At 47.3% G+C, this 27,643-nt stretch overlaps 1 long non-coding RNA gene and 1 pseudogene across 3 annotated transcripts; one reads left to right on the top strand and one right to left on the bottom strand.

Annotated features, from left to right (window-relative positions):
* The first annotated feature begins 12 nt into the window (after positions 1-12).
* Positions 13-25,868, top strand: LOC116274228. Of its 2 annotated transcripts, XR_004182872.1 has the most exons (4): positions 38-216; positions 12,812-12,889; positions 24,568-24,728; positions 25,592-25,868. It is a non-coding gene; the product is annotated as an uncharacterized LOC116274228 (long non-coding RNA). The 2 variants fall into 2 exon arrangements; XR_004182871.1 differs by having other exon boundaries at positions 13-216; positions 24,568-25,868.
* Positions 5,439-5,986, bottom strand: LOC101010513 (annotated as a pseudogene). Its single transcript, XR_643838.4, has one exon. The product of XR_643838.4 is annotated as a 40S ribosomal protein S14 pseudogene (transcript).
* Positions 25,869-27,643: the final 1,775 nt, after the last annotated feature.

The following is a 27,643-nucleotide window of genomic DNA, read 5'->3' on the forward strand; positions in this document are numbered from 1 at the left end:
GTTCCCCATCAGACGTCGTCGTCATGGAAACCCGAGACTGCGCTGGCCACGCGTTTAGAGGCACCTAGGACGCTCCAGGAATCGGGTGTGCCTAACCCTGGCCGGGGGCTGCCCCGGGAGCAGCGTCCAGGCCCATGGCCGATGCAGTCTAGAGGGCTGCCTGGAGGAGGCGGCGCCAGGGCGAGACCTCCAGGACGCACTGCCGGCGAAGCAAAGGTGAGGAAGTGGGGGATCTTTGGCTGGATCTCAGCAGGTCGGGGGCGATCCTGAGGGAGCTGCTAGATGTTCGCGAGTGGCGGGGAGCGGTGCATGCAAAAGCCTGGCCTCCGACCCCGGGCGGGTAGTGTCCAGTGTGGGGTCGCGCCGCCCGGAGAGAGCTGGCCTGGGGGATCAGCTCGGGGGATCGGCCCTCGCCCGGCCTTTCCCTGACCCAGCCTCTCGTTGATCTTCGGGCGTCAGGGTGGGCACCAGCCTCCTCGGTCCCTCCCGGCTGCCCACCCCTTCCCCAGGGTCCTCCTCTCCGCCTCTCGGTGTCCTCGGAGCCCGGAGAACCGCTTGCCGGGAGCCCCAACCACAGGTCCTCGGCCTCTTTGTGCCGATTTCAGCCCCATGAACTCAGGGCTGTTGGCCTTAAAGAGCGTGGTGCCGCCAGTGGTCCCTGGGGGCGCCCGGCAAGTGCGAATCTGGGCCCCGGACGCCCTGGGAGAGATGGTCTCAGACGTCGGAGCCAGGCCCCACGCCGACACCTACACAGGCCGTGGCCTCTGCAGAAGGCGCCCCAGGCCCACGTGGGTGCTGGCGCCCCCCCCCCCCCCCCGCCCCCGCCACAGCAGTCCGCGCTTTGGCCGGGAGCTCAGGGACTAACCACACCTCCCGCCAGACCCTCTTCTTGGTGGGCGGAGCCGCACCCCTACCGGGAGGCCGCCCCTCTCGCCGTGCAGGACCCCCAGCCTCGGGCGCCCCCTCCGCCGCGTAGCCGACTTCTATCCCCAACCTCTGGGCTTCTGGCCGGGGGTCTTCCCGGCACAAGCTGGGACCGCGGACGCACCTGCTTCTCGCGTGGTCAGAGCCGCCCCTGCCCAGGCGGGACGCGGTGTCCTGACCCTGAGCGGGGCTGGGACGGTGGGCTGGGGAAGCGTGCCCATGACCGCTGCTGCCTCCTCCGGGTTGGGCCGACGCCGGGCTTCGGGGACCTGGTCGCGCCTCGGGGGTGCACTGCATCCCCAGCGCGCTGAAACGCAGGCGGGGCCCGAGGGGATGGGTGGGGGCTGCGGGTTGGTGTCCCAGGCGCCCGGGGAGGCAGCAGCCCTCCCGAGTGTCGGGCTAGTGCGCACTTCCGCGCTCTTCTCCACCTGGAGCCCTGAGCCCGGGAGCAGCCCCTCGCAGTCCCCCAGTGGGGCGGGAGCCGTAGAGGGGGAGCCCCGCGCGGTCGCCGGGGCCGCTGAGCCCTGGGGGGGGACGTGCCTCCGGGGACGTGCTGGGCCGCAGGCGTCCTTCTCCCCTTCGGTCCCACACTGCGCCCCCTCGAAACCTGCCCTGTCACCCCTGCCTCTAGCGCCCACAGACGGCCGCGTCCCTGCGGGGAAGGGAAACGCCTCCGCAGAAGCGAGGTGGGCTGGGCCTCAGTCGGCGGTGCATCTGGGTCGCCAGGAGTCTCGGGCTTGCTGCCCCCCCTCCCAGGGTCTGGATGGCCCCTGGCTGCCTTCAGCCTCACCGCACCCCCTTCCTCGTACACCCCTCACGCACCTTCTCCCACGTCCCGGGCACCCAGGGCCTGAGGACCTGTTTCGTCCCACCATCCAATCTGGCCACCGCCGCCCGACACACTCCCTCTCCCCCTCCTCTCCTGGGGACATCGCTGTGCCCTCGGGCCGCCCGTGCACCTTCGCTGCCTCCCAGCCGCCTCCTCCCAAGGCACAGCCCCCACCCTACGGTTCTCTCTAGCAAACGGGTTGAGATTCCCTCACATCCAAACAAAACAAACCTGGCGCCCCCTCGGCGGCCCGCACCTCTCCGGCCGGCCCGTGCCTACCCCTTTCCGTCTGCAGCCCGCTCCTGTCGGGTCTGGGTCCCCTCCCTCCCATTTTTGCCTGCTCCTCCTGGGTGTTTCTAGGCGATACCTGTCCCCCACCTTTCCATGTCCCCTTCCCTGAGCCCTCAACAATCCTTCCAGAAGCCCTGTCAGCTCCATCCCTACAGCCCTGGGAATTCTCTCCACCCCACGCCTCTCTGCTCTTGGTCCCAGTTGGGGAGTCACCTCCTCACTGTCTCCCTTTTTCCAGCCCCCTGTAGTCCAGTCTCCACAAAGCAGTCAGAGAGAACTTTATTTTAAAATGTTGGTAAAATGTCCTCATTTAAGTGATAACTCCCTATCCCCCCCCCCCCCCCCCCCCCCCCCCCCCTTCCCGCAGCCTCTACTTTCTCTCTATGAATGTGGCCACTCTGGGGCCTCACTTGCGTGGGATCTCACAGTGTTTGTCCTTTTGTGGCTGGACTGGCCTATTTCACTTAGCTTAGTGTCCTCTCCTTGTTTGTTTTTTTGTTTTTTCTTTGTTTGTTTGTTGGAGAGACAGCGTGCCTTGGCCTCCCACATAGCTGGGACTATAGGCACGTGCCACCATGCCTGGCTAATTTTTAGATTTTTTTAGAGACAGGGTCTCTTTATGTTGCCCAGGCTGGTCTCGAACTCCTGGGTTCTAGCTGTCCTCCTGCCTCTGTGGGCAGCACAGGCACCACGGGGCTGTGGATGAGCCTCCTGGCAGCTATGAGTGGCAGAGGGGCCTTTGGGATCACATCAGACACTGCCACCAAGCAGGAGGCTTCACAGCTCCCCTCTCAACTCCAGTGGAAGTGCAAGCCCTGACGCAGCTGAGGCCCTCAAGGTCCCCTGTCCCCTCCCAACTCCCCCACCAGGGCATTCCCCTGCCCACTCCCACCAGCTGCTGGGCCTCCTGCTGGGCCACAGGCCTCCCTCAGCTGAGACCTGCCCAGTTCTGCAGATAGCCAGGGCTTCTCCCCACCTCCTGGCTCGCTGGTGTCTTCCACCCACCCTGAGTCTTCCAGCTGCCAAAGATGTCAAAAGGTTCAAAACACTTGATCAAAACAGGATCACAGGTCGCTGTGAAATAACAGTCATTTATTTAACCAGAGTGATAGTCAAATACTTCAAAAGCAATACAGAAAGATACATAGATTAAAAAAACAACCCTTTCAAAACTCAGTTTTCCTAAGTAATTTAAAAAACAAATAAAGGCAACTCAGGAAGTTATCTTGAAAATCTTTGTTTTTTGAGGTCAGTCACCAAAAAGGTAAAGAAGAACCTCCTGCCATGTGATTTCTTCCACTTATGGGACATCTGTTTAGTTTACCTGAAAGTCAAACCTGATGAAAATGTACTCAGTTTAACCAGACACGGGAAGAGTGTGCGTGTGTCCAAGGTTTTGAGCGCACACCATATTAGAGAGGAATGTAAACGAGACAGTTAGTAGCTCGAGCAGGAGAATACATGGCTGTTAGGAAAACCAAAAGCATGAGAAGTTTCCTGGTTACACGGACAATTCAGACACATCAAGAAAACCCAGGAAGACGGGTGAAATTATACGGGAAGAAAACATTGTTTTTCCAGGTCTTCAAGACAGACATTTCAGCATCAGCTCATAACAAAGAGTTAGAATCAGAGGGGAGAGATACAGGAGCTGACAAAAAGGCTGAAGCACAGCGTCACCATCCCAGGCCCTCTGATGGGGAGAAGGAGCTGGAGGCAGTGGTGTGTGTCCTGAGAATCACAGGCTGCAAGATGTAGCAAAAGCTGAACTTCTGAAACACGAGTCTGAGATGTTCTAAGAGGAAAGCTCTACCTCAAGGAATGAAATTTCCACTCTAAATGAAGAAGACAGCATTTCTGACCTGAAACAAGGGAAATTAAATGGAGACAATAAAAAAACAGAAAAGTGCTGCAGAGAATTAAAAATCTAAACCTCTTGCAGTTTTACTATGAGCAGACCACTAGCTCAAGAAAACTTTGTTCTAAGGCAGGGGACCAAGCCAGATGTGGTGGCATGTGCCTGTGGTCGCAGCTACTCAGGAGGCTGAGGTGGGAGGATCACTGAAGCCCAGGCATTTCAGCCAACCTTTAAAAATTTTGTAAACAAATAAATAACATAGAGTATGTGGCCAGGCGTGGTGGCTCACATCTGTAATCCCAGCACTTTGAAAGGCTGAGGTGGGCAGATCATTTGCGATCAGGAGTTATAGACCAGCCTGGCCAATGTGGTGAAACCCCATCTCTACTAAAAATAAATAAATAAATAGGAGTCGTGGTGCACGCCTGTAGTCCCAGCTACTTGAGAGGCTGAGGCAGGAGAATCACTTGAACCTGGGAGGCGGAGGTTGCAGTGAGCCTAGATCATGCCACTTCACTCCACGCCAGACTGGGCGACAGAGTGAGACTCCATCTCAAACAAAATTTAAAAATAAATAAAAATAAATAACATAGGGGATGAAAAGTTCAATCTTCAGAAAACTTAGAAATAATTCTCTTAATTATAACCAACTGGATCACACACAAATTCCTTTCATAAATTCATCCTTTGTGAACCTTATCACAACTTCTGAGCCTTGACGATATCCTTCAACTTTCTGCCTTGTCTTTCTTTTTCTTTTATTTTGTTCCTTTTTTTTTTTTTTTTTTTTTTAAATAGGTCTTGCTCTGTCACCCAGGCTGAGTACAGTGGTAGGATCATGGCTCACTGCAGCCTGGACGTTGCAGGCTCAAGGAATCCTCCCTCCTTAGCCTCCCAAGCAGCTGAGACTACAGGCATGAGCCACCGTGCCCAGCCTGTCTTTCTTAAATAACTAGAGATTCTACTTTAGGACAAAAAATTACCATATCAGATTCTTTCTCATGCAAAATTATTCTCTTTTAAAAATCTTTCTTATGGACCAGGCACAGTGGCTCATGCCTGTAATCCCAGCACTTTTGGAGGTTGAGGCCGGCAGATCACCTGGGGTCAGGAGTTCAAGACCAGCCTGGCCAACATGGCAAAACCCCGTGTCTTCTAAAAATACAAAAATTAGCTGGGTATGGTGGCACGCGCCTGTAATCCCAGCTACTGGGGAGGCTGAGGCAGGAGAATCATTTGAACCCGGGAGGCGGAGGTTGCAGTGAGCCGAGATCACACCGTTGCACTCCAACCTGGGTCATAGAGTGAGACTCCATCTCAAAAAAGAAAAAATGTTTCTTACCAAAACTGCATCTTCACTCCCATGACGCTCTTCATCTCTCTCTCTCTCTCTCTCTCTCTCTCTTTCTCTCTCTCTCTCTCTCATACTTGCTGGTTCCTTTTTATCTTGTTTCTGTTTCCTTCCTTAATCCATATTTTGAAATAACCTTAAAATTATTCCTTTTTCTCAATAAATAATACATATTTGTGCCTTTGTTTTACATGAAGGCAATTTATTAACAAAATATTTTGAGGAGTCTTGTTCACAGACAGTGACCATCGTGACCCCCCTTCCTGCGAGTGCTGTCAGAGGGGATGGGGGTGACGTCCTCAATCTGCCCGATCTTCATACCGGAGCGGGCAAGGGCTCTGAGGGTCGACTGGGCCCCAGGTCCCCGGTCCTGGGTCCTATTTCCTCCTGTGGCCTGGAGTTTGATGCGTAGGGCAGTGATACCCAGCTCCTTGCACTTCTGGGCCACATCCCGGGCAGCCAACATAGCAGCATATGGCGAGGATTTGTCTCGGTCTGCCTTCACCCTCATCCCACCAGTCACACGGCAGATGGTTTCTTTGCCAGAAAGATCAGTGACACGGACAGAAGTGTCACTGAAGGATGCAAAGATATGGCGGACACCAAATACATTCTCTCCTTCAGCCACCTGAGGTCTGAGGCTGATGACCTGTTCTTCCTTCTTTTCCTTCCCCTTTCGAGGTGCCATTTCTGCACATCGTCTCCAGTCTCCACACCAGAAAGATTTGTGCCTTTCTTATAATTTTTCTCATAAAACACATCTTTTTGGTACACTTTATATACAGAATTATATATATTAATTAGAAGTTTAACTCTTTTTTTGAGACGGAGTCTTACTCTGTCACCCAGGCTGGAGTGCCGTGGCATGATCTAGGCTCACTGCAACCTCCACCTCCCGGATTCAAGTGATTCTCCTGTCTCAGCCTCCCCAGTAGCTGGGACTACAGGTACGTGCCACCACACCTGGCTAATGTTTGTATTTTTTTCTTTGGTAGAGACAGGGTTTTGCCTTGTTGGGCAGGCTGGTCTCGAAATCCTGACCTCTAGTGATCCACCTGCCTCAGCCAAAGTGCTGGGAATCCAGGCATGAGCCACTGCACCCGGCCTAGGTTTAACTCTTGGTAATTTTAATTTCTAGCAAGCAATTTGAACGATCACATATCAGTATTTTATAGATGAGAACCATTTGTGATTTGTAGAAACAGGTTTCTCTATAATTTTTTTTTTTTTTTTTTTTTTGAGACGAAATCTTGCTCTGTCGCCCAGGCTATAGTGCAGTGGCACAATCTTGGCTCACTGCAACCTCTGCCTCCCTGTTCAAGCGATTCTCCTGCCTCAGCCTCCCAAGTAGCTGGGATTACAGGCACCTGCCACCACACCCAGCTGATTTTTGTATTTTTAGTAGACACTGGGTTTCACCATATTAGTCAGGCTGGTCTTGAACTCCTGACCTTAAGCGATCCACCCACCTCGGCCTCCCAAAGTACTGGGACTACAGGCGTGAGCCACCGTGCTCAGCCATAATGTATTTTTTTGATAGTGACTCTATTTAGTGAATCCAGCAAGAGGACAAGCACAACCCTCCCCATCATAAAAAAAAACATGAATTTGCACAAATCCCACTTGTGTTATTCACACATTCCACTTATTTAATGCTTTCTTTGATTTTGATACCAAAACTGTATACTGATATAAACTCCTAGGTGATGAAAATATCATTGACAGAGCTGAGGATTTTTCATTGAAAACCCTAATCCAGGCAAATATATTAACTCAGTTCTAGGTACTGATGTCAAAAGGGGTTATGATATAGCAAGATACTAAATAACAAAGCTTCAAAACATTGAAAGCAACAGTTGACTGAAGTACAGAAGAAATAATTAATTTTACCATTATAGTGTAATTTTTTTTTTTTTTTTGAGACGGAGTCTGGCTTGTCGCCCAGGCTGGAGTGCAGTGGCCGGATCTCAGCTCACTGCAAGCTCCGCCTCCCAGGTTCACGCCATTCTCCTGCCTCAGCCTCCCAAGTAGCTGGGACTACAGGTGCCCGCCACCTCGCCCGGCTAGTTTTTTTTATTTTTATTTTTTAGTAGAGACGGGGTTTCACCGTGTTAGCCAGGATGGTCTCGATCTCCTGACCTTGTGATCCACCCGTCTCGGCCTCCCAAAGTGCTGGGATTACAGGCTTGAGCCACTGCGCCCGGCCTATAGTGTAATATTTTAACATGCCTTTTTTGATAATTATTCAAACAGAAAATAAATTGGTAAGGATATAGATTTGAACTTCACAGAACATTATCTAATTGAGTACATATATGGAACACTGTATCCTCAGAATACATTCTTTTCAAGCATATGCAGAATATTTAATTTTTAAAAAATTAGGCCAGGTATAGTGGCTTGTGCTTATAAGAGATAGGAGGATCACTTGAGGCCAGGAGTTTGAAACCAGCCTGGACAACATAGCAAGACCCTAACTCTACAAAAGATTTGAAAATTTAAAAAAGTATCTGGATGTGGTGGTGCATGCCTGTAATCCCAGCTAGTTGGGAGGTTGAGGCAGGAGGATCCCTTTAGCCTAGGAGTTCAAGGCTGCAGTGAGTCATGGTTGTGTCACTGCACTCCAGCCTGGGCAACAGAGTGAGATCCTGTCTCTAGAAAAAAAATTTTTTGTTTTTTATACATATACACTGATCACTTAATAGACTTAAAGTCTTTAAACACGTCAAATAATTTAAACATGTCAATCATATAGATCATTTTTTCAACTACAAATCAATGTAATTATTACTTATAATAACAAAAATATAAGTGAAAACTTCCATATGTTTGGAAATTTAAATGCACAAATTTAATAACACATAAGTCAAATAAATCACAAGGGAAATTATCAAATATTTAGAATTAGAATAATAACAAAAATAGCATCCTACAAAACTTGCAATATAAGGGTAAAATAGTATTTGTAGTAAAATTTATAGTGTAGTATAATTATAAATGTAAAAATGCTGAAAACTTATGTATCAAAAGAATGCATAACGTAGTTTTTATGTGTATTAATAGACCTAGATATATGTAGTCTTTTATGAAATTTAGGAAACCAAGAACAAATGTATTTATGTTCAGCAATTAGTTTCAATTTCTTATCTTATTTGGAAATGAACCAGACATTTATGAATATCATTTATCATAACATAACTTTAAGATTTCAAATTACACAAAAAGTTAATTTATAAATGTTTATCCTATTTACATTTACCTAATTTATTTTTAACAATTCACCTAGATGATTTATGAAAACTGAGATATTAGAAGAAGTCATCAACTTATTTCCTGATTAACTTTTTATTTATTTTTTTCATATGAAGGAACACTTCTAGAAGATACCTTTCTTATATTCTAATATAAGCATTTAATGTTTTCATATGCATCACACAAATATTGATAAGAATTCTCATCTTAGTTTAGTTCAAAATGCTTTCTAATTTTACTGTGATTCTTCCTTGATTAAGAAGTTATTTTAAAGTGTATTGGCCGAGCACAGTGGCTCAAGCCTGCAATCCCAGCACTTTGGGAGGCCAAGGCAGGTGGATCACTGGAGGTCAGGAGTTTGAGACCGGCCTGACCAACATGGCGAAACCCCATCTCTACTAAGACTGGGTAATGTATGAAGAAAGAGGTTTCCTTGACTCACAGTTCTGCAGGATGGTTGGGGAGCTTCAGGAAACTTACAATCATGGCAGAAGGGCAAAGGGCAAGCAAGCACCTTCTTCATATGGCAGACCAGGAGGAAGAGAGCAAAGGGGGACGTGCTACACACTTTTAAACAAGACCTCATGAGAACTCATTCACTATCATGAGAACAGCAAAGGGGAAGTCGGCCTCCATGATCCAATCGCCTCCCACCAGGCCCCTCCTCCAACACTGAGGATCAGAGCTCCGCACGAGATCTGAGTGGCCGCATAGAGCGAAACCATATCAGTCATCACCATGGCCATCCAGTGCCTCCCCTGTGGAGGACACCGAGCATGAATGCACAATGTGACACTCCTCCCACTCTGCCTGTTCCTGTTGTTCATCCACACACACATTCCCCATAGCTGTGTCTCCCCATTCTTCCAAACTTGCTCCTTCCAGGTTCTCATCAACCTGTCAAACAGCCCCACCCACAACTCCATAGATATTCTTATTTCAGTCTCTTCTGCCTCTACATGAAACAGACAAGCAAGCTAACCAATCAGAGTTGTACCCACAGGGAGAATTTCTTCTCCACGCTGTCCTCTAGGGCCACCCTGAGCATGTTGTAGTATAGCTTCAGTCTGTCTTCAGGTTCCATCAACACTGAACCAGCTCATCTAAGCACCAGACATAAGATTTTCCTTCTTTTGTCAGGTGGGGTGGGAAGTCCCATGCTGTCCTCCTGGAATCCCACCCACGTCTGGCCAGTTGGGTCGACTGTAACTCAGACTTCAGACTGACTTCACTTGTCACCCAGTTTACACAGCAAGGAGATCTTGATGGCAGCTGGGGTAGCTGACATCCATGTCAGCTCAGACTCCAAGGCAGTTATTCAATCCTCCCAAAAGTTCCTAATCCTTACACAGTATGGAGCCAAGTCCCTAAAGATGCTCATTGGTTCACAGTATTAGACTTAATGCCTAATGAGGGATGTTTTCTTGTGTGGACCTTTATACCTGGACTCCCAGTGTATTTTTGCTTTTGAATGAACTGATCCAGACATTCATGCTGCCTCTTAAGTTAACTGAACTGTCCTTTCTCAAGGTTTTAGAAACGGTCCCCATCTCTTTGGCAATGCATTGGCAAAAGAGTTAAAGGAACTACCGTTAACTAATGGGCCCCTTTTGTAATATGTGATGACCTATTAATTTCCAGCCCTTCTAGGGAAGTCTCTGACAGGAACACAATCCAGCCCCTTAATTTTCTGGAAAAACAAGGGCATCAGGTATCCCCAGCAAGGCCCAGATCTCTGTACAGAAGGCTAAGTATTTGGGGTATGTGCCCATTCCTGGGACAGGACTTTGACTCAGGAGTTAAAAGAGGCCATCCTGGCACTCCAGTCCCCTCAGACTAAGAAACAGGCCTTTAGGGGAATGGCTGGATTCTACTGGGTTTGGGCTCATAGCAGAACTACTTTATGAAGCTCTGAAAGGACGTGATCATGAGCCTTTAAATTGGGATGGAACCTGCAACAGGTATTCCTAACATTAGAAGAAAAGCTGGTAACAGCTCCTACTTTGGGACTCCGAAACATAGAAAAACTTTTCACCCTTTAGGCTGGGTGCGGTGACTCACGCTTGTAATTGCAGCACTTTGGGAGGCTGAGGCGGGCGGATCACGAGGTCAGGAGATCGAGACCATCCTGGCTAACCCGGTGAAACCCCGTCTCTAATAAAAATACAAAAAATTAGCCGGGTGAGGTGGTGGGCGCCTGTAGTCCCAGCTACTCAGGAGGCTGAGGCAGGAGAATGGCGTGAACCCAGGAGGCAGAGCTTGCAGTGAGCCAAGATCACACCACTGCACTCCAGCCTGGGCGACAGAGCGAGACTCCGTCTCAAAAAAAAGAAAAACTTTTCACCCTTTAGATGAACTTTCAGATGCTGTACAGCTCCATCCTTTCATCTTGGCTAAAAAACAAAGGGTAGCTTTGGGCATCCTAAACCAGGGGCTCAGGAATGACCCTATACCAGTGGTTTACTTTTCTAAACTAGACCAGGTGGTGGCTGGGTGGCCAGGAGACTTGTGAGCTGTAGCCGCCACCACTATATTGACAGAAGCCAGTAAGTTTACCTTGGAACAACCATTAGATGTCATGATCCCCCCACCAAGTAGAGGGGGTCCTAGAGACAAAGGGACACCAATGGCTAACAGAGAGCTGGTTACTTAAATGTCAGGCCCTTCTGCTTGACACCTCAGATGTTACCCTTAAAGCATGTTGAGTTTTAAACTCTGCTCCCTTGTTGCTGGACTTCATGTCCCAGGAAAGAGATCCCCAACTCATTCACTCCTGTGTGGAAACCATAGAACAGACCTGCTCTAGCAGACCTGACCTCAAAGATGAGCCCCTGAGCCCCCTGCATACCCCTGATGTAGAGTGGCTCAGAGATGGAAGTGGTTTTATTCATAAGGGAGAAAGACAGACCGGTTATGCAGTAGTTAGCCAACAAGAAGGCATTGAGGCCAAAGCTTGACCTCCCCAGACATCTGCTCAAAAAGTGGAATTAATTGGTCTAATCAGGGTCCTCCGACTGAGAAAAGACTCAAGAGTCAACATATTTACCGATTCCAAATATGGATGCCTGGTGCTCCATACTCATGACGCCGTATGGAAAGAAAAGGGACCTCTAACAGCTAAGGAATCCCCCATACAGCCTTGCTCTGAGATCCTGGAATTTTAGATGCTGTCCAGCTCCCAAAGGAGGTGGCCGTTACTCACTGCAGAGGACACCAAAAGGGGGACACCTCTATTATCCCAGAGGAAATGCTCTGATGGACAGAACAGCCAAGGCCACAGGTAAAGAACACCAGTGCTCCAGGCCATGGACTAATGCGGGTACTGCACCCACGCCAGCAGCACCTACTATACTCCAGGCCACGGACTAATGCGGGTACTGCACCCATGCCAGCAGCACCTACTATACTCCTGAGGAAAGTAAATGGGCAGAACAGATGGGCTTACAAGGCCGGGTGTGGTGGCTCCCACTTGTAATCCCAGCACTTTGGGAGGCTGAGGTGGGTGGATCACGAGTTCAGGAGTTCGAGACCAGCCTAGTAAACACAGTAAAACCCCATCTCTACTAAAAATAGAAAGAAAAAAAAAATTAGCCGGGTGTGGTGGTGCATGCCTGTAATCCTGGCTACTCGAGGGACTGAGGGAGGAGAATCATTTAAACCTGGGAGGCGGAGGTTGCAGTGAGCTGAGATCGCACCGGGAGGGTTCACGCCATTCTCCTGCCTCAGCCTCCTGAGTCGCTGGGACCACAGGTGCCCGCCACCACACCCAGCTAATTGTATTTTTAGTAGAGATGGGGTTTCACCATGTTAGCCAGGATGGTGTTGATCTCCTGACCTCATGATCTGTCCACCTCGGCCTCCCAAAGTGCTGGGATTATAGGCGTGAGCCACTGCGCCCGGCCTGAACAGCCAATTTCTTTTTTTTTTTTTTTTTTTTGAGACGGAGTCTCGCGCTGTGTCACCCAGGCTGGAGTGCAGTGGCGCGATCTCGGCTCACTGCAAGCTCCGCCTCCCAGGTTCACGCCATTCTCCTGCCTCAGCCTCCGAGTAGCTGGGACTACAGGCGCCCGCCACCACGCCCGGCTAGTTTTTTGTATTTTTAGTAGAGACGGGGTTTCACCATGTTAGCCAGGATGGTCTCGATCTCCTGACCTCGTGATCCACCCACCTCGGCCTCCCAAAGTGCTGGGATTACAGGCTTGAGCCACCGCGCCCGGCCCCAGAAGTGTCCAAATTCTTAAAGAGATCATTCCAAAGTTTGGATTACCAATAAATCCTCAGAGTAATAATGCACTGTCCTTTACAGCTAAAGTGGTCCAGCGGGTTTCCTCAGCATTAGGCGTTACCTATCACCTTCACTCCTCCTGGAAGCCTCAGTCCTCAGGTAAGGTAGAAAAAGCCAATCATGTTTTGTTGTTGTTGTTGTTGTTTGTTTGAGATGGAGTCTCACTCTGTCGCCCAGACTGGAGTGCAGTGGTGCAATCTTGGCTCACTGCAACCTCCGCCTCCTGGGTTCAAGCAATTCTCCTGCCTCAGCCTCCCGAGTAGCTGGGATTACGGGCATGTGCCACCACGCCAGTCAATCATGTTTTTAAAAGAACATTAGCAAAACTCCATCAGGAGACCTCAGAGGCCAAGGTTTCTCTCCTACCCATAGCTCTTTTACACACGAGGATAGCTCCAAAGGGAATCTTAAAGCTTAGCCCGGTTGAAATGACTTACGGGAGGCCCCTTTTCACTTCAGACCTCCTATTTGATGAAGAGATGATTGAACACTCATCCATTGGTGTGGCTGGGTTCTGTGTCCCCACCCAAACCTCATGTTGGGTTGTGGTCCCCATCGTTGGAACAGGGGTCTGGTGGGAGGTGATTGAATCATGGCAGCAGACTTCCCCTTCCTATTCTCCTGACAGAGTTCTCACAAGATCTGGCTGTTCGAAAAAGTATGCAGCACTTCCCCCTTCACTCTGTCTCTCCTGTTGGCCATCTGAAGATTTGCCTGCTTCCCCTTCACCTTCCATGATTGTGAATTTCCTGAGGCCTCCCCAGAAGCAGGAGCCTGTACATCCCACAGAACCATGAACCAATTAAGCCTCTTCTTTTTTGTTTTCTTTCTTTTTCTTTTCTTTTCTTTTCTTTTTTTCTTTTCTTTTCTTTTTTTTTTTGGGGGGATGAAGTTTTGCCCTTGTTGCCCAGGCTGGAGTGCAATGGCACGATCTCGGCTCACCGCAACCTCCGCCTCCCGGGTTCAAGTGATTCTCCTGCCTCAGCCTCCTAAGTAACTGGGATTACAGGCATGTTCCACCACGCCTGGCTAATTTTGTATTTTTAGTAGAGGCGGGGTTTCTCCATGATGGTCAGGCTGGTCTCAAACTCCCAACCTCAGGTGATCTGCCCGCCTCGGCCTCCCAAAGTGCTGGGATTACATGAGCCACTGCACCCAGCCTGCCTCTTTTCTTTATAAATTACCCAGTCCCAGGTAATTATTTGTAGCAGTGTGAGAATGGACTAATACAGAAAATTGGTAGCAGAGAAGTGGGGCATTGCTATAAAGGTACCTGAAAATGTGGAAGCAACTTTGGAACTGGGTAACAGGCAGAGGTTGGAACAGTTTGGAGAGCTCAGAAGACAGGAAGATGTGGGAAAGTTTGGAGCTTCATAGAGACTTACTTGTTAAATTGTTGTGACCAGAATGCTGATAGTGATATGGGCAATAAAGTCCAGACTAAGGAGGTCTCAGATGGAGATAAGGAACTTATTTCGAACTGGAGCAAAGATCACTCTTGCTATTCCTTAGCAGAGACTGGTGGCATTGTGCCCCTGCTCTACAGATCCGTGAAACTTTGGACTTGAGAGAGATGACTGTATCTGGCAGAAGAAATTTCTAAGCAGCAAAACATTCAAGACTTGGCTTGGCTGCTTCTAACAGTGTATGCTCATATGCAGGAACAAAGGGATTATCTGAAACGGAAATTTATATTCAAAAAAGAAGCAGAGTGAGGGAGAGGCCAAGATGGCCGAGTAGAAACAGCTCCGGTCTGCTGCTCCCACAGCGACAAACGTGATTTCTGCATTTCCAGCTGAGGTCCCCAGATTCTCTCATTGAGACTGACTAGGTGGTGGGTGCGGCCCACGGAGAGCAAGGAAAAGCAGGGCGCGGAGACCGTTCACCCAGGAGCTGCATGGGGCGAAGGGATCGCCCTCCCCCAGCCGAGGGGGCAGTGAGAGGTTGCTGCTACCCGCCCAGAGAACTACGCTTTCCCCAGGGATTTTTGCAATCAGCAGATCAAGAGATTCGCTCGTGTTCCCACACCACCAGGACCCTGGGTTCCGACCATAAAGCTGTGCAGGCGACGGCAGCCGTAAGGGTGAGCGGCCGATCAGGCGGGCACTGAGCTGCAGGACTGTGTGCATATTTTAGCGGCTCTCGGAACTCCAGCGAGGCAGGAGACCCATCCACTCCCATGGCAAGGGCGCTGCAGCCAGGGAGCCAGGCGGCCTCACTCAGCAGGCCCCCCTCCTATGGAACCCCGCAAGCTAAGGCCCACTGGCTTGGAATCCCCACCGGCCAGCACAGCAGCCTGGAGTCTGCCTGAAATGACCGAGTTTTTTGGGCACGGCGGGCGCGGGTGGAGGGTCGACTGCCATTACTGTGGCTCTAGTCGGCAGTTTTCCCGGGCCAGTGCCAGGGAAACTGTGAGGTTGGGATTAGGCGGAATTCCCCGCAGCGCAGCACAGCACAGCAGCTGTGGCAGATCATGGCCAGACTACCGCTTTAGCTGGGAACCAGATCCATCCATTCTCACAGGGCAGTGCCTCCCTGCAGGAGTTCCAGCAACTCCAGCCGGGGGTTTACAGACAGAACTTTCATCTCCCTGGGTCAGAGCACCTGGGGAGAGTGCTGGCCGCAGTCTCAGGTTGGGCAGACTTAATCTTTCCTGCCTATTGGCTCCCAAGAGTCCTGGTGACCGGGACAAGGGAGGATTCCCCCTAGCGCAGCGCACCCGCACTGGTAAGGGGCAGCCAGACTGTTTCCTTAAGCAGGTCCTTGATCCCATGCCTCCTGACTGGGTGAGATCTCCCAACAGGAGTCACCAGACACTTCATAAAGGAGAGCTCCGGCTGGCATCAGGTCAGTGCCCCTCTGAGACAAAGCTTCCAAAGGAAGGGACAGGAAGCAATCTTTGCTGTTCTGCAGCCTTCACTGGTGAAACCCAGGCAAACAGGGTATGGAGTGGACCCCCAGCAAATTGCAGCAGACCTGCAGAAGGGGGGCCTGACTGTTAAAAGAAACACAGCCAGGCGCAGTGGCTCAGGCCTGTAATCCCAGCACTTTGGGAGGCTGAGGCGGGCAGATCACAAGGTCAGGAGTTCGAGACCATCCTGGCCAATATGGTGAAACCCTGTCTTTACTAAAAATACAAAAATTATCCAGGTGTGGTGGTGGGTGCCTGTAGTTCCAGCTACTTGGGAGGCTGCAGGAGAATCGCTTGAACCCGATTGGGAGGCGGAGGTTGCAGTCAGTGAGCCAAGATTTTGCCACTGCACTCCAGTCTGGGCGACAGAGCGAGACTCCATCTCAAAAAAAAAGAAGAAAGAAAAGAAAAACAAACAAACAGAAAGCAGCAACAACAACATCATCAACAAAAAAGATCCCACAAAAACTCCATCTAAAGGTCAACAGCCTCAAAGATGAAAGGTAGATAAATCCACGAAGGTGAGGAAAAACCAACGCAAAAACGCTGAAAATTCTGAAAGCCAGAATACCTCTTCTCCTCCAAATGATCAGAACACCTCTCCAGCAAGGGCACAGGACTGGGCTGAAGCTGAGACAGATGGACTGACAGAAGTAGGCTTCAGAAAGTGGGTAATAATACACTTCACTGAGCTAAAGGATTATGTTTTAACCCAACGCGAAGAAGCTCAGAACCGTGATAAAACATTATCGATGGTGTCAACTAGAATAACCAGTTTAGACAGAAACATAAATGACCTGATGGAGCTGAAAAATACAGCATGAGAACTTCATGATGCAAACACAAGCATCAATAGCCAAATCAACCAAATGAAAGAAAGAATATCAAAGCTTGAAGACTATCTTGCTGAAATAAGGCAGGCAGACAAGATTAGAGAAAAAAATAATGAAAAGGAATGAACAAAACCTCTGAGAACTATCGGACTATATAAAAAGACTGAACCTACAACTGATTGGAATACCTGAAAGAGATGGTGAGAATGGAGCCAAGTTGGAAAACACACTTTAGGGTATCATCCAGGAGAACTTCCCCAATCTACCAGGACAGGCCAACATTCAAATCCAGGAAATCCAGAGAACCCCAATAAGATACTCCATGAGAAGGTCAACCCTAAGGCACATAATCATCAGGTTCTCTAAGGTTAAAATGAAGGAAAAATGTTAAGGGCAGCCAGAGAGAAAGGCCAGGTCACCTACAAAGGGAAGCCCATCAGACTAACAGTGAACCTCTCAGTGGAAACCCTACAAGCCAGAAGAGATTGGGGGCCAATATTCAAATTCCTTTTTTTTGTTTCTTTTTTTTTTTTTTTTCTGAGACGAAGTCTTGCTCTGTCATCAGGCTGGAGTACAGTGGCGCAATCTCACTTCACTGCAACCTCTGCCTCCTGGGTTGAAGCGATTCCCCTGCCTCAGCCTTCCAAGTAGCTGGGATTACAGGCACACGTCACCACGCCCAGATGGTTTTTTGTATTTTAGTAGGGACGGGGTTTCACCATGTTGGCCAAGATGGTCTTAATCTCCTGACCTTGTTATCTGCCCGCCTTGGCCTCCCAAAGTGCTGTGAGCCACCGTGACTGGCCAATATTCAACATTTTTAAAGAATTTCCAGGCCAGGGGCAGTAGCTCACACCTGTAATCCTAGCACTTTGGAAGGCTGAGGTGGGCAGATCACAAGGTCAGGAGTTCAAGAACAGCATGGCCAACATGGTGAAACCCCGTCTCTTCTAAAAATACAAAAATTAGCTGGGCAGGGTGGTGCGTGCCTGGAATCCCAGCTGCCCGGGAGGCTGAGGCAGGAGAATTGGTTGAACCAGGACTCTGGAAGCGGAGGCTGCAGTGAGCTGAGATGACACCACTGCACTCCAGCCTGGGCTACAGAGCGAGACTCTATCTCAAAAAAAAAAAAAAAAGAAAAGAAAAGAAAGAATTTCCAACTCAGAAATTCAAATCCAGTCAAACCAAGTTTCATAGATGAAGGAGAAATAAAATCCTTTTCAGACAATCAAGTGCTGAGGGATTTCACCACCACCAGGCCTGCCTTGCAAGAGCTCCTGAAGGAAGCACTGAACATGGAAAAGAAAACCTGTTAGCAGCCACCATAAAAACACGCTGAAGTACACAGACCAATGACCCTATGAAGCAACTACATTAACAAGTCTGCAAAAGTAACCAGCCAGCATCATGATGACGGGATCAAATCCACACATACCAATATTAACCTTAAATGTAAATGGGCTAAATGCCCCAATTGAAAGACACAGAATGGCAAGCTAGATAAACGACAAGATCCATCCGTGTGCTGTATTCAGGAGTCACAACTCATATGCAAAGACACACATAGGCTAGCAATAAAGGGATGGAGGAATATTTACCAAGCAAATGGAAAGCAGAAAAAAGCAGAAGTTGCAATCCTAGTTTCTGACAAAATAGACTTTGAAACAACACAGGTCAAAAAAGACAAAGAAGGGCATTACATAACGGTAAAGGGTTCAATTCAACAAGAAGATCTAACTATTCTAAATATATATGCACCCAATACAGGAGCACCCAGATTCATAAAACACGTTTTTTTGTTTGTTTGTTTGTTTGTTTGTTTGTGGGTTTTTTTTTCTTTTTTTCTTTTTCTTTTTTGAGACAGAGGCTTGCTCTGTCACCCAGGCTGGAGTGCAACGGTGCAATCTTGGCCCACTGCAACCTCTGCCTCCTGGTTCAAGCAATTCTCCTGCCTCAGCCTCCCGAGTAGCTGGGACTACAGTGCGCACCACCACACCCAGCTAATTTTTATATGTTTAGTAGAGATGGGGTTTCACCATGTTGGCCAGGATGGTCTCAATCTCTTGACTTCCTGATCCACCCGCCTTGGCCTCCCAAAGTGCTGGGATTACAGATGTGAGCCACCACACCCGGCAATACATTCTTAAAGACCTACAAATAGACTTAGACACTCACACAATAATAGTAGAATGCTTTAATACCTCACTGTCAATATTAGACAGATCATCAAGACAGAAAATTAACAAAGATATTCAGGACTTGAACTCAGCTCTGAATCAAGTGGACCTGGTAGATACCTACAGAACTCTCCACCCCACAAAAAACAGAACATACATTTTTCTTGGTGCCACATGGAACTTAGTCTAAAATTGATCATGTAACTGGAAGTAAAATACCCCTCAGCAAATGCAAAAGAACGGAAATTATAACAGTCTCTCAGACCATAACATAATCAAATTAGAGCTCAAGATTAAGAAATTCACTCAAAACTATGCAACTACATGGAAATTGAACAACCTACTCCTGGATGACTTCTGGGCAAATAATGAAATTAAGGCAAAAATCAAGAAGTTCTTTGAAACTAATGAGAACAAAGAGACAACTTACCAGAATCTCTGGGATGCAGCTAAAGCAGTGTTAGGAGGGAAAGTTATAGCACTAAATTACCACATCAAAAACCGAGAAAGATTTCAAATCAACATACTAACATCACAACCAGAAGAACTAAAGAACCAAGAGCAAACAAACCTCAGAGCTAGCAGAAGACAAGAAATAACCAAGCTCAGAATGGAACTAAAGGAGATAGAGACACGGAAAACCCTTCAAAATATCAACGAATCCAGGAGCTGGGTTTTTTTAATCAATAAAATAGATAGACTGCTAACTAGACTAATAAGGAAGAAAAGAGAAAAGATTTAAGTAAACACAATCGGAAATGATAAGGGGGATACTACCACTGACCCCACAGAAATACAATCATCAGAGAATACTATCAACACCTATATGCAAATAAACTATAAAATCTAGAAGAAATGGATAAATTCCTGAACACATACACCCTCCCAAGACTGAACCAGGAAGAAGTTGAATCCCTGAATAGACCAATAACAAGTTCTGAAATTGAGGCAGTAATAAATACCCTGCTGGCCGGGCGCAGTGCCTCACACCTGTAATCCCAGCACTTTGGGAGGCTGAGGCAGGCAGATCACAAGGTCAGGAGTTCGAGACCAGCCTGGCCAACATGGTGAAACCCCATTTCTACCAAAAATACAAAAATTAGCTGGGCGTGGTGGCGGGTGCCTGTAATCCCAGCTACTTGGGAGGCCGAGGCAGGAGAATCGTTTGAACCTGGGAGGCAGAGGTTGCAGTAAGCCGAGATCATGCCATTGCACTCCAGCCTGGATGACAAGGGCAAAACTCCATCTCAAATAAATAAATAAATAGTCTACCCACCAAAAAAGCCCAGGACCAGGTGGATGCACAGCTGAATTCTACCAGAGGTACAAAGAGGAGCTGGTACCATTTTTTCTGAAACTATTACAAACAATGGAAAGGGAGGGACTCCTCCCTAACTAATTTTATGGGGCCAGCATCATACTGACACCAAAACCTGGCAGAGATACAACAGAAGAAGAAAACTTCAGGACAACATCCCTGATGAACATCAATGCAAGTACCCTCAATGAAATACTGGCAAACCAAATCTGGCAGCACATCAAAAAGCTTATCCACTATGATCAAGTCGGCTTCATCTCCAGGATGCAAAGCTGGTTCAACATACACAAGTCAATAAATGTAATTCATCACACAAACAGCACTAAAGACAAAAATCACGTGATTATCTCAATAGATACAGAAAAGGCCTTCAATAAAATTCAACATCCCTTCATGTAAAAAACGTAATAAACTAGGTATTGAAGGAACATACCTCAAAATAATAAGAGCTGTTTATGACAAACCCACAGCCAATATCATATTGAATGGGCAAAACCTGGAAACATTCCCCTTGAAAACTGGCACAAGACAAGGATGCCCTCTCTCATCACTCTTATTCAACATAGTATTGGAAGTTCTGGCCAGGGCAATCAGGCAAGAGAAAGAAATAAAGGGTATTCAAATAGAAAGAGAGGAAGTCAAATTGTTTTGTTTGCAAATGACATGATCCTATATCTGGAAAACCCCATTGATTCAGTTCTAAAGCTTCTTAAGCTGATGAACAACTTCAGCAAAGTCTCAGGATACAAAATCAGTGTGCATAAATGACAAGCATTCTTATACACCAACAACAGACAAGCAGAGAGCCAAATCATGAATGAATTTCCATTTACAATTGCCTCAAAGAGAATAAAATACCTAGGAATACAACTAACAAGGGATGTGAAGGACATCTTCAAGGAGAACTACAAACCACTGCTCAAAGAAACCAGAGAGGACACGAACAGATGTAAAAACATTTTATGTTCATGGATAGGAAGAATCAATATCATGAAAATGGCCATACTGCCTAAAGCAATTTATATATTTAATGTTATTCCCATTAAACTACCATTGACATTCCTCACAGAATTAGAAAAAACTATTTTAAAATTCATGTGGAACCATAAAAGAACTTGTATAGCCAGGACAATTCTAAGCAAAGAGAACAAAGCTGGAGGCATCACACTACCCAACTTCAAACTATTCTGCAAGGCTACAGTAACCAAAACAGTGTGGTACTGGTACAAAAACAGGCACATGGACCAATGGAACAGAATAGAAAACTCAGAAATAAAACTGCACATCTAACCATCTGATCTTTGACAAACCTGACAGAAACAAATAATGGGAAAAGGGTTCCCTATTTAATAAATGGTGCTGGGTGAACTGGGTAGACATATGCAGAAATTGAAACTGGACCCTTCCTTACACCTTATATAAAAATTAACTCAAGATGGATTTAAGACTCAAAATAAGACCCAAACTATAAAAGCCCTAGAAGGAAATCTAGGCAATACCATTCAGGACATAGACTTGGGCAAAGATTTTATGATGAAATCGCCAAAAGCAATTACAACAAAAGGAAAAATTGACAAATGGGATCTAATCAAACTGAAGAGCTTCTGCACAGCAAAAGAAACTATCATCAGAGCAAACAGACAATCTACAGAATGGCAGAAAATTTTTGCAATCTATCAGTCTGACAAAAGTCTAATATCCAGATCTACAAGGAACTTAAGCAAATTTACAAGAAAAAAAAAAAACAAAAAAAAAAACCATTAAGAAGTGGGCAAAGGACATGAACAGACACTTCTCAAAAGAAGACATACATGCAGCCAACAAACATGAAAAAAACTCAACATCACTGATCATCACAGAAATGCAAATCAAAACCATAATGGATACCATTTCATGCTAGTCAGAATGGTGATTATTAAAAAGTCAACAAACAACAAACACTGGCAAGGTTGCAGAGAAATGGGAACACTTTTACACTGTTGGTGGGAATGTAAATTAGTTCAACCATTGTGGAAGGCAGTGTGGCGATTCCTCAAAGATTTAGAACGGGAAATACCATTTGACCCAGCAATCCCATTACTGGGTATATACCCAAAGGAATATAAATCATTCTATTATAAAGATACATGCACATGTATGTTCATTGCAGCACTATACACAATAGCAAAGACATGGAGTCAACCCAAATGCCCATGAATGATAGACTTGATAAAGAAAATGTGGTACATGTACACCATGAAATATTATGCAGTCATAAAAAGGAATGAGATAATGTCATTTGCAGGGATGTGGATGAAGCTGGAAGCCACTATCCTCAGCAAACTAACGCAGGAACAAAAACCAAACACCGCATGTTCTCACTTATAAGTGGGAGCCAAACAATGAGAGCACATGGACATAGGAAGGGGAAAAACACACACTGGGCCCTTTTGGGGGAGGAAACAGGGGAGAGCATCAGGAAAAATAGCTAATGCATGCTGGGCTTAATACCTAGATGATGGGTTGATAGGTGCAGCAAACCACCACGGCACACATTTACTTATGTAACAAACATGCACATGTACCCCAGAACCTAAAATAAAATAAAAAGAAAAAAAAGGGAAGCAGAGCATAAAAGTTTGGAAAATTTGCAGCCTGACCATGTGAAAGAAAAGAAAAACCCATTTTCTAGGGGAGGAATTAAAGCAAGCCTGCTGCAAAAATTTGCATAAGAAGAGCCAAATATTAATAGTCAGGAAAATAAAGAATATGTCTCCAAAACATTTAGAGATCCTTATAGTAGCCCCTCCCATCACAGGTCTGGAGGCCTAGAAGGGAAAAATGGTTTTGTCGGCCAGGCCCAGGGCCCCACTGCTCTGTGCAGCCTCAGGACACAGCACCCTGCATCCCAGCCACTGCAGCCCCAGCTATGGCTATAATGGGCCAAGATACGTCTCAGGCTGCTGCTCCAGAGAGTGCAAGCCAGAAGGCACCAAGGTTTCCATGTGGTGTTAAGGCTGCAGGTGCATAGAGGGCAAGAGTTGAGGCTTGGGAGCCTCCACCTAGGTATCAGAGGATGTACAGAAACACATGGATGTCCAGGCAGAAGTCTGCTGCAGGGGCAGAGCCCTCATGCAGAACCTCTACTAGAGCAGTGTGGAGGTGAAATGTGGGGTTGGATCCCCCACACAGAGTTCCCACTGCAGCACTGCCTAGTGGAGCTGTGAGAAGAAGCTCACCATCCTCCAGCCCCTAGAATGGTAGATCCACTGACAGCTTCCACTGTGCACCTGAAAATACTGTAGGCACTCAACAGCAGCCTGTGAAAGCAGCTGTGGGGGCTGTACCCTGCAGAATCACAGAGGCAGAGCTGCCCAAGGCTTTGGGAGTCCACTCCTTGCATCAGCATGCCCTGGGTGTGAGACATGGAGTCAAAAGAGATTATTTTGGAGCTTTAAGATTTAATGACTGCCCTGCTAGGTTTCAGACTTGCAGGGGGCCTTAGCCCCTTTGTTTTGGCCAATTTCTCCCTTTTGGAACAGGAGTATTTACCCAATGCCTATATCCCCATTGTATCTTGGAAGTAACTAAATTGCTTTTTATTTTACAGGCTCATAGGTAGAAGGAACTTGCCTTGTCTCAGATGAGAGTCTGGACTTGGACTTTTGAGTTAAGACTTTGGGGGACTGTTGGGAAGGCATTGATTGTGTTTTGAAGTGTGAGGAGGACATGGGATTTGGGAGGGCCGGGGGCATAATGATATGGGTTTGTCACAGGATCCTTGGGGTGTCACTTCACTAGCTGGAAACCTCTGTGGCCAGTGGCACCTTTTCTCGAGTTTTGCTTGGGCCCACTGGGCTCATTCTGCCCACTTGGCCTGGCAGACTGTGCTTGGCTCATCCTACTAGCCTGGATCCCAGGCCTGCCCAGGGTGAGCCAGGCAAAGAGTGGTGAGGGGTGCGTGAACAAGCAAGCACAGGGTCTGGCCACTACACAAACCAGGCACACCAGCTATGGGTGGGAACAGGAGTTTTAATTTTTCTTTTTTTCCTATAATACTTCTTTTCTCTCACTCTGGCCAGCTGCCTCCCACTGGAAAATACCTCTTTTGTCCTTGTTGGGTGTACAGGCCACTCTAAGGCCTAACTGGACACCATGCTGCCACTGTTTATCCTGCCTGCCCTCCCAATCACCCTGATCCACTGTGGGTGGGAACAGAATGCTACAGTAAATATTTCAAAAATTACAGCATCAGGGAACCATCTTCATGGTTGCTGGGTTTGTCATCAACATCCCCAGGATAGAGAGTTCCATCTTCTGGCCTATCTGGAAAATCTCACAGCCCTCTTCCCAGACTTCCTAACCATAGTGATCCCAAAGTACCCAGACCCCTGCTTGTTAGGTGGAACTCTCCTCCACTTAATGGATTTCACCTGAACCTCATGCCCCTACCCCTGTACCCCACTCCCCACCACTATTACTTGGACCCAGAAAGCTGGCTGTCTATATCTCCAGTGTGCTAACGGCTGTCTTTTGTGCTCACTGTTGTGTTAACACAGAAGCGGAAGCTTCCCTGCGATGCTCTGACACAACGTGTTGCCAGGTTCTCAAGGCTGCAGTGAAGTAAATCGGATCCCACTTGCGAGTGAGGAAATCATCTACGGTGCCTTCTGCCAGATCAGAACGTAGAGGGGGAGAAACAGCTGTCTAATCTGGGAAGGTGGGAGTACCACCCTCTCCTGGAAAACAAAGGTTGTTCAACCACCCACAATGGAGCAGGGAAGGAACATCTCTACAGACCCAACTTGGCAGCAGAGGATACATACCACGTCCCACAGGGCCTCTATTTGTGTCCCAGCTGGGTTCATTTTTGTTTGTGGCCACAAGCGGGAAGAAGCCCGCTCCGTGTTCACTCCCAGCACCCAGCTCGCAGCTCCCCAGGGAGCCCACCTGTTCTTTTAGAAGTAGCTTTCCCTTACATATCAAAATCTTGGAACAGGAGTGGATGTGTGTTGACCATCCTTGCCCCTCCCGGGGTCACATCTATAACCCATAAGACCTAAGAGCATCAGAAGATAATGAGCAATAGGATTAATTCTGGGAGGAATCAAGGTAGTAATAGGACAATCTTAGCCCCGTGAGGTGACTTTGCCAACCACGAGTCAACCCTAAAGAATTCGACTCAAACCCTAGAATCATTAGCCACCAACACAGGTCAGGCATGAAAGGGAATTTAAGAATCCCTAGACTGTATGGCAAATATAATCCTTGATAACAGACTAGTGTTGAATTATTTACTAGCTGAACAAGGTGGAGTCTGTACGGCTATTAACAAAACCTGCTGCATGTATATGAACAACTCTGGGCATAATAATGTTAACAATCAAAAGATTTATGAGCAAGCTCCCCGGTTGCGTAGACATAACCAGGGCACGGACCCAGCTATATCTGGTCAACTGTCAAAAATGCCCTCCCAAGTCTCACCTGTTTTTTACCTCACCTAGGACCTTCGGTAGGTATCTCATTACTAGGAATTTTTGGCCCTTGCTTGTTTAACCACTTAGTAGAGTTTGTGTCTTCCAGATTACAACACTTCCACGTCAAGAAAATGTGGCAATAAGGCTGCCAAACCCTCCTGCCTTCTGAACCGAATCCGTATAGATTCTGGATATTACACCTTCATTGGGATATTTTGAGAATATTTTCTGCCATTCTGTAAGCTGTCTGTTTACTCTGCGATGGTTTCTCTTGCTGTGCATAAACTCTTCAGTGTAACTAGGTCCTACTCATCAATTTTTTTGTTGTTGTTGTTACAATTGCTTTTGAGGACTTAGTAATAAATTCTTTCCCAAGACTGATGTCCAGAATGGTGTTTCCCAGGTTTTCTTCTAGGATTCTTCTAGTTTGTGGTCTTACATTTAAATCTTTAATCCATCTTTAGTTTTTTTATAAGGTGAAAGGTAGGGGTCCAGTTTTATTCTTCTGCATATAGTTAGCCAGTTTTCCTAGCAGCATTTATTGAATAGGGAGTCTTTACCCCATTGCTTATTTTTGTTGACTTTGTCAAAGATCAGGCCTTCCTTGGCCTCCCAAAGTGCTAGGACTACAGGTGTGAGTCACTGTGCCCAGCCCAGTATGGCCATTGTAACAATATTGATTCTTCCAATCCATGAACACAGGGTATCTTTTCCGTTTGTGTCATCTATGATTTCTTTCAGCAGTGTTTTGTAACTTTCCTTATCGATGTCTTTCACCTCCCTGGTTAGACGTATTCCTAGGTATTTTATTTTTGTGTGTGGCTATTGTAAATGGGATAGAATTCTTGATTTGGCTGTCAGTTTGGACACTACTGGTTTATACAAATGCTGCTGACTGGCCGGGCGCGGTGGCTGACGCCTGTAATCCCAGCACTTTGGGAGGCCAAGGCGGGCGGATCACGAGGTCAAGAGATTGAGACCATCCTGGCCAACATGGTGAAACATGTCTCTACTAAAAATACAAAAATTAGCTGGACATGGTGGCACGCACCTGTAGTCCCAGCTACTTGGGAGCCTGAGGCAGGAGAATCATTTGAACCCAGGAGGTGGAGGTTGCAGTGCACCAAGATCGTGCCACTGCACTCCAGCCTGGTGACAGAGCAAGACTCTGTCTCAAAAAAAAAGAAAAGAAAAGAAATACTGATGACTTTTGAATGTTGATTTTGTATCTTGAAACTTTACTGCAGTCATTACAGTACAGGAACCTTTTGGTGGAGTTCAGGGTTTTCTAGGTATAGAATCATAGCATCAGCGAAGAGAGATTGAAGAGGGCCAGCCCCTTCACACCTGTGGGTATTTCTCGTCAGGTGGGACGAGAGACTGAGAAAAGAAATAAGACACAGAGACAAAGTATAGAGAAAGAACAGTGGGCCCAGGGGACTGGCACTCAGCATACAGAGGACCTGCACTGGCACCAGCCTCTGAGTTCCCTCAGTATTTATTGATCATTATTTTTACTATTTTGGCAAGCGGAGTGTAGCAGGGCAACAGGTGGGGAGAAGGTCAGCAAGGAAACATGTGAGCAAAGGAATCTGTATCATGAATAAGTTCAAGGAAAGGCACTGTGTCTGGATGTGCACGTAGGCCAGATTTATGTTTCTCTTCACCCAAACATCTCAGTGTAGCAAAGAGCAACAGAGCAGTATTGCTGCCAGCATATCTTGCCTCCAGCCACAGGGCGGTTTTCTCCTATCTCAGAATAGAACGAATGGGAATGGTCGGCTTTACACCAAGACATTCCATTCCCAGGGACGAGCAGGAGACAGAAGCCTTCCTCTTATCTCAACTGCAAAGAAGCCTCCCTCTTTCACTCCTCAGCACAGATGCTTTACGGGTGTCAGGCTGGGGGATGGTAAGGTCTTTCCTTTCCCACGAGGCCATATCTCCGGCTGTCTCAGTGGGGGAAACCTGGGACAATCCCCAGGCTTTCTTGGGCAGAGGTCCCTGCAGCTTTCCGCAGTGCACTGTGTCCCTGGTTAAGAGAAAGGAGAATGGCGATGACTTTTACCAGGCACACTGCCTGCAAACATACTGTTAACAAGGTACATCCTGCACAGCCCTAAGTCCATCAAACCTTGATTCAGTACAGCACATGTTT

The sequence above is a fragment of the Papio anubis genome, chromosome 3 (assembly GCF_008728515.1).
Source record: "Papio anubis isolate 15944 chromosome 3, Panubis1.0, whole genome shotgun sequence".
NCBI lineage: Eukaryota > Metazoa > Chordata > Mammalia > Primates > Cercopithecidae > Papio > Papio anubis.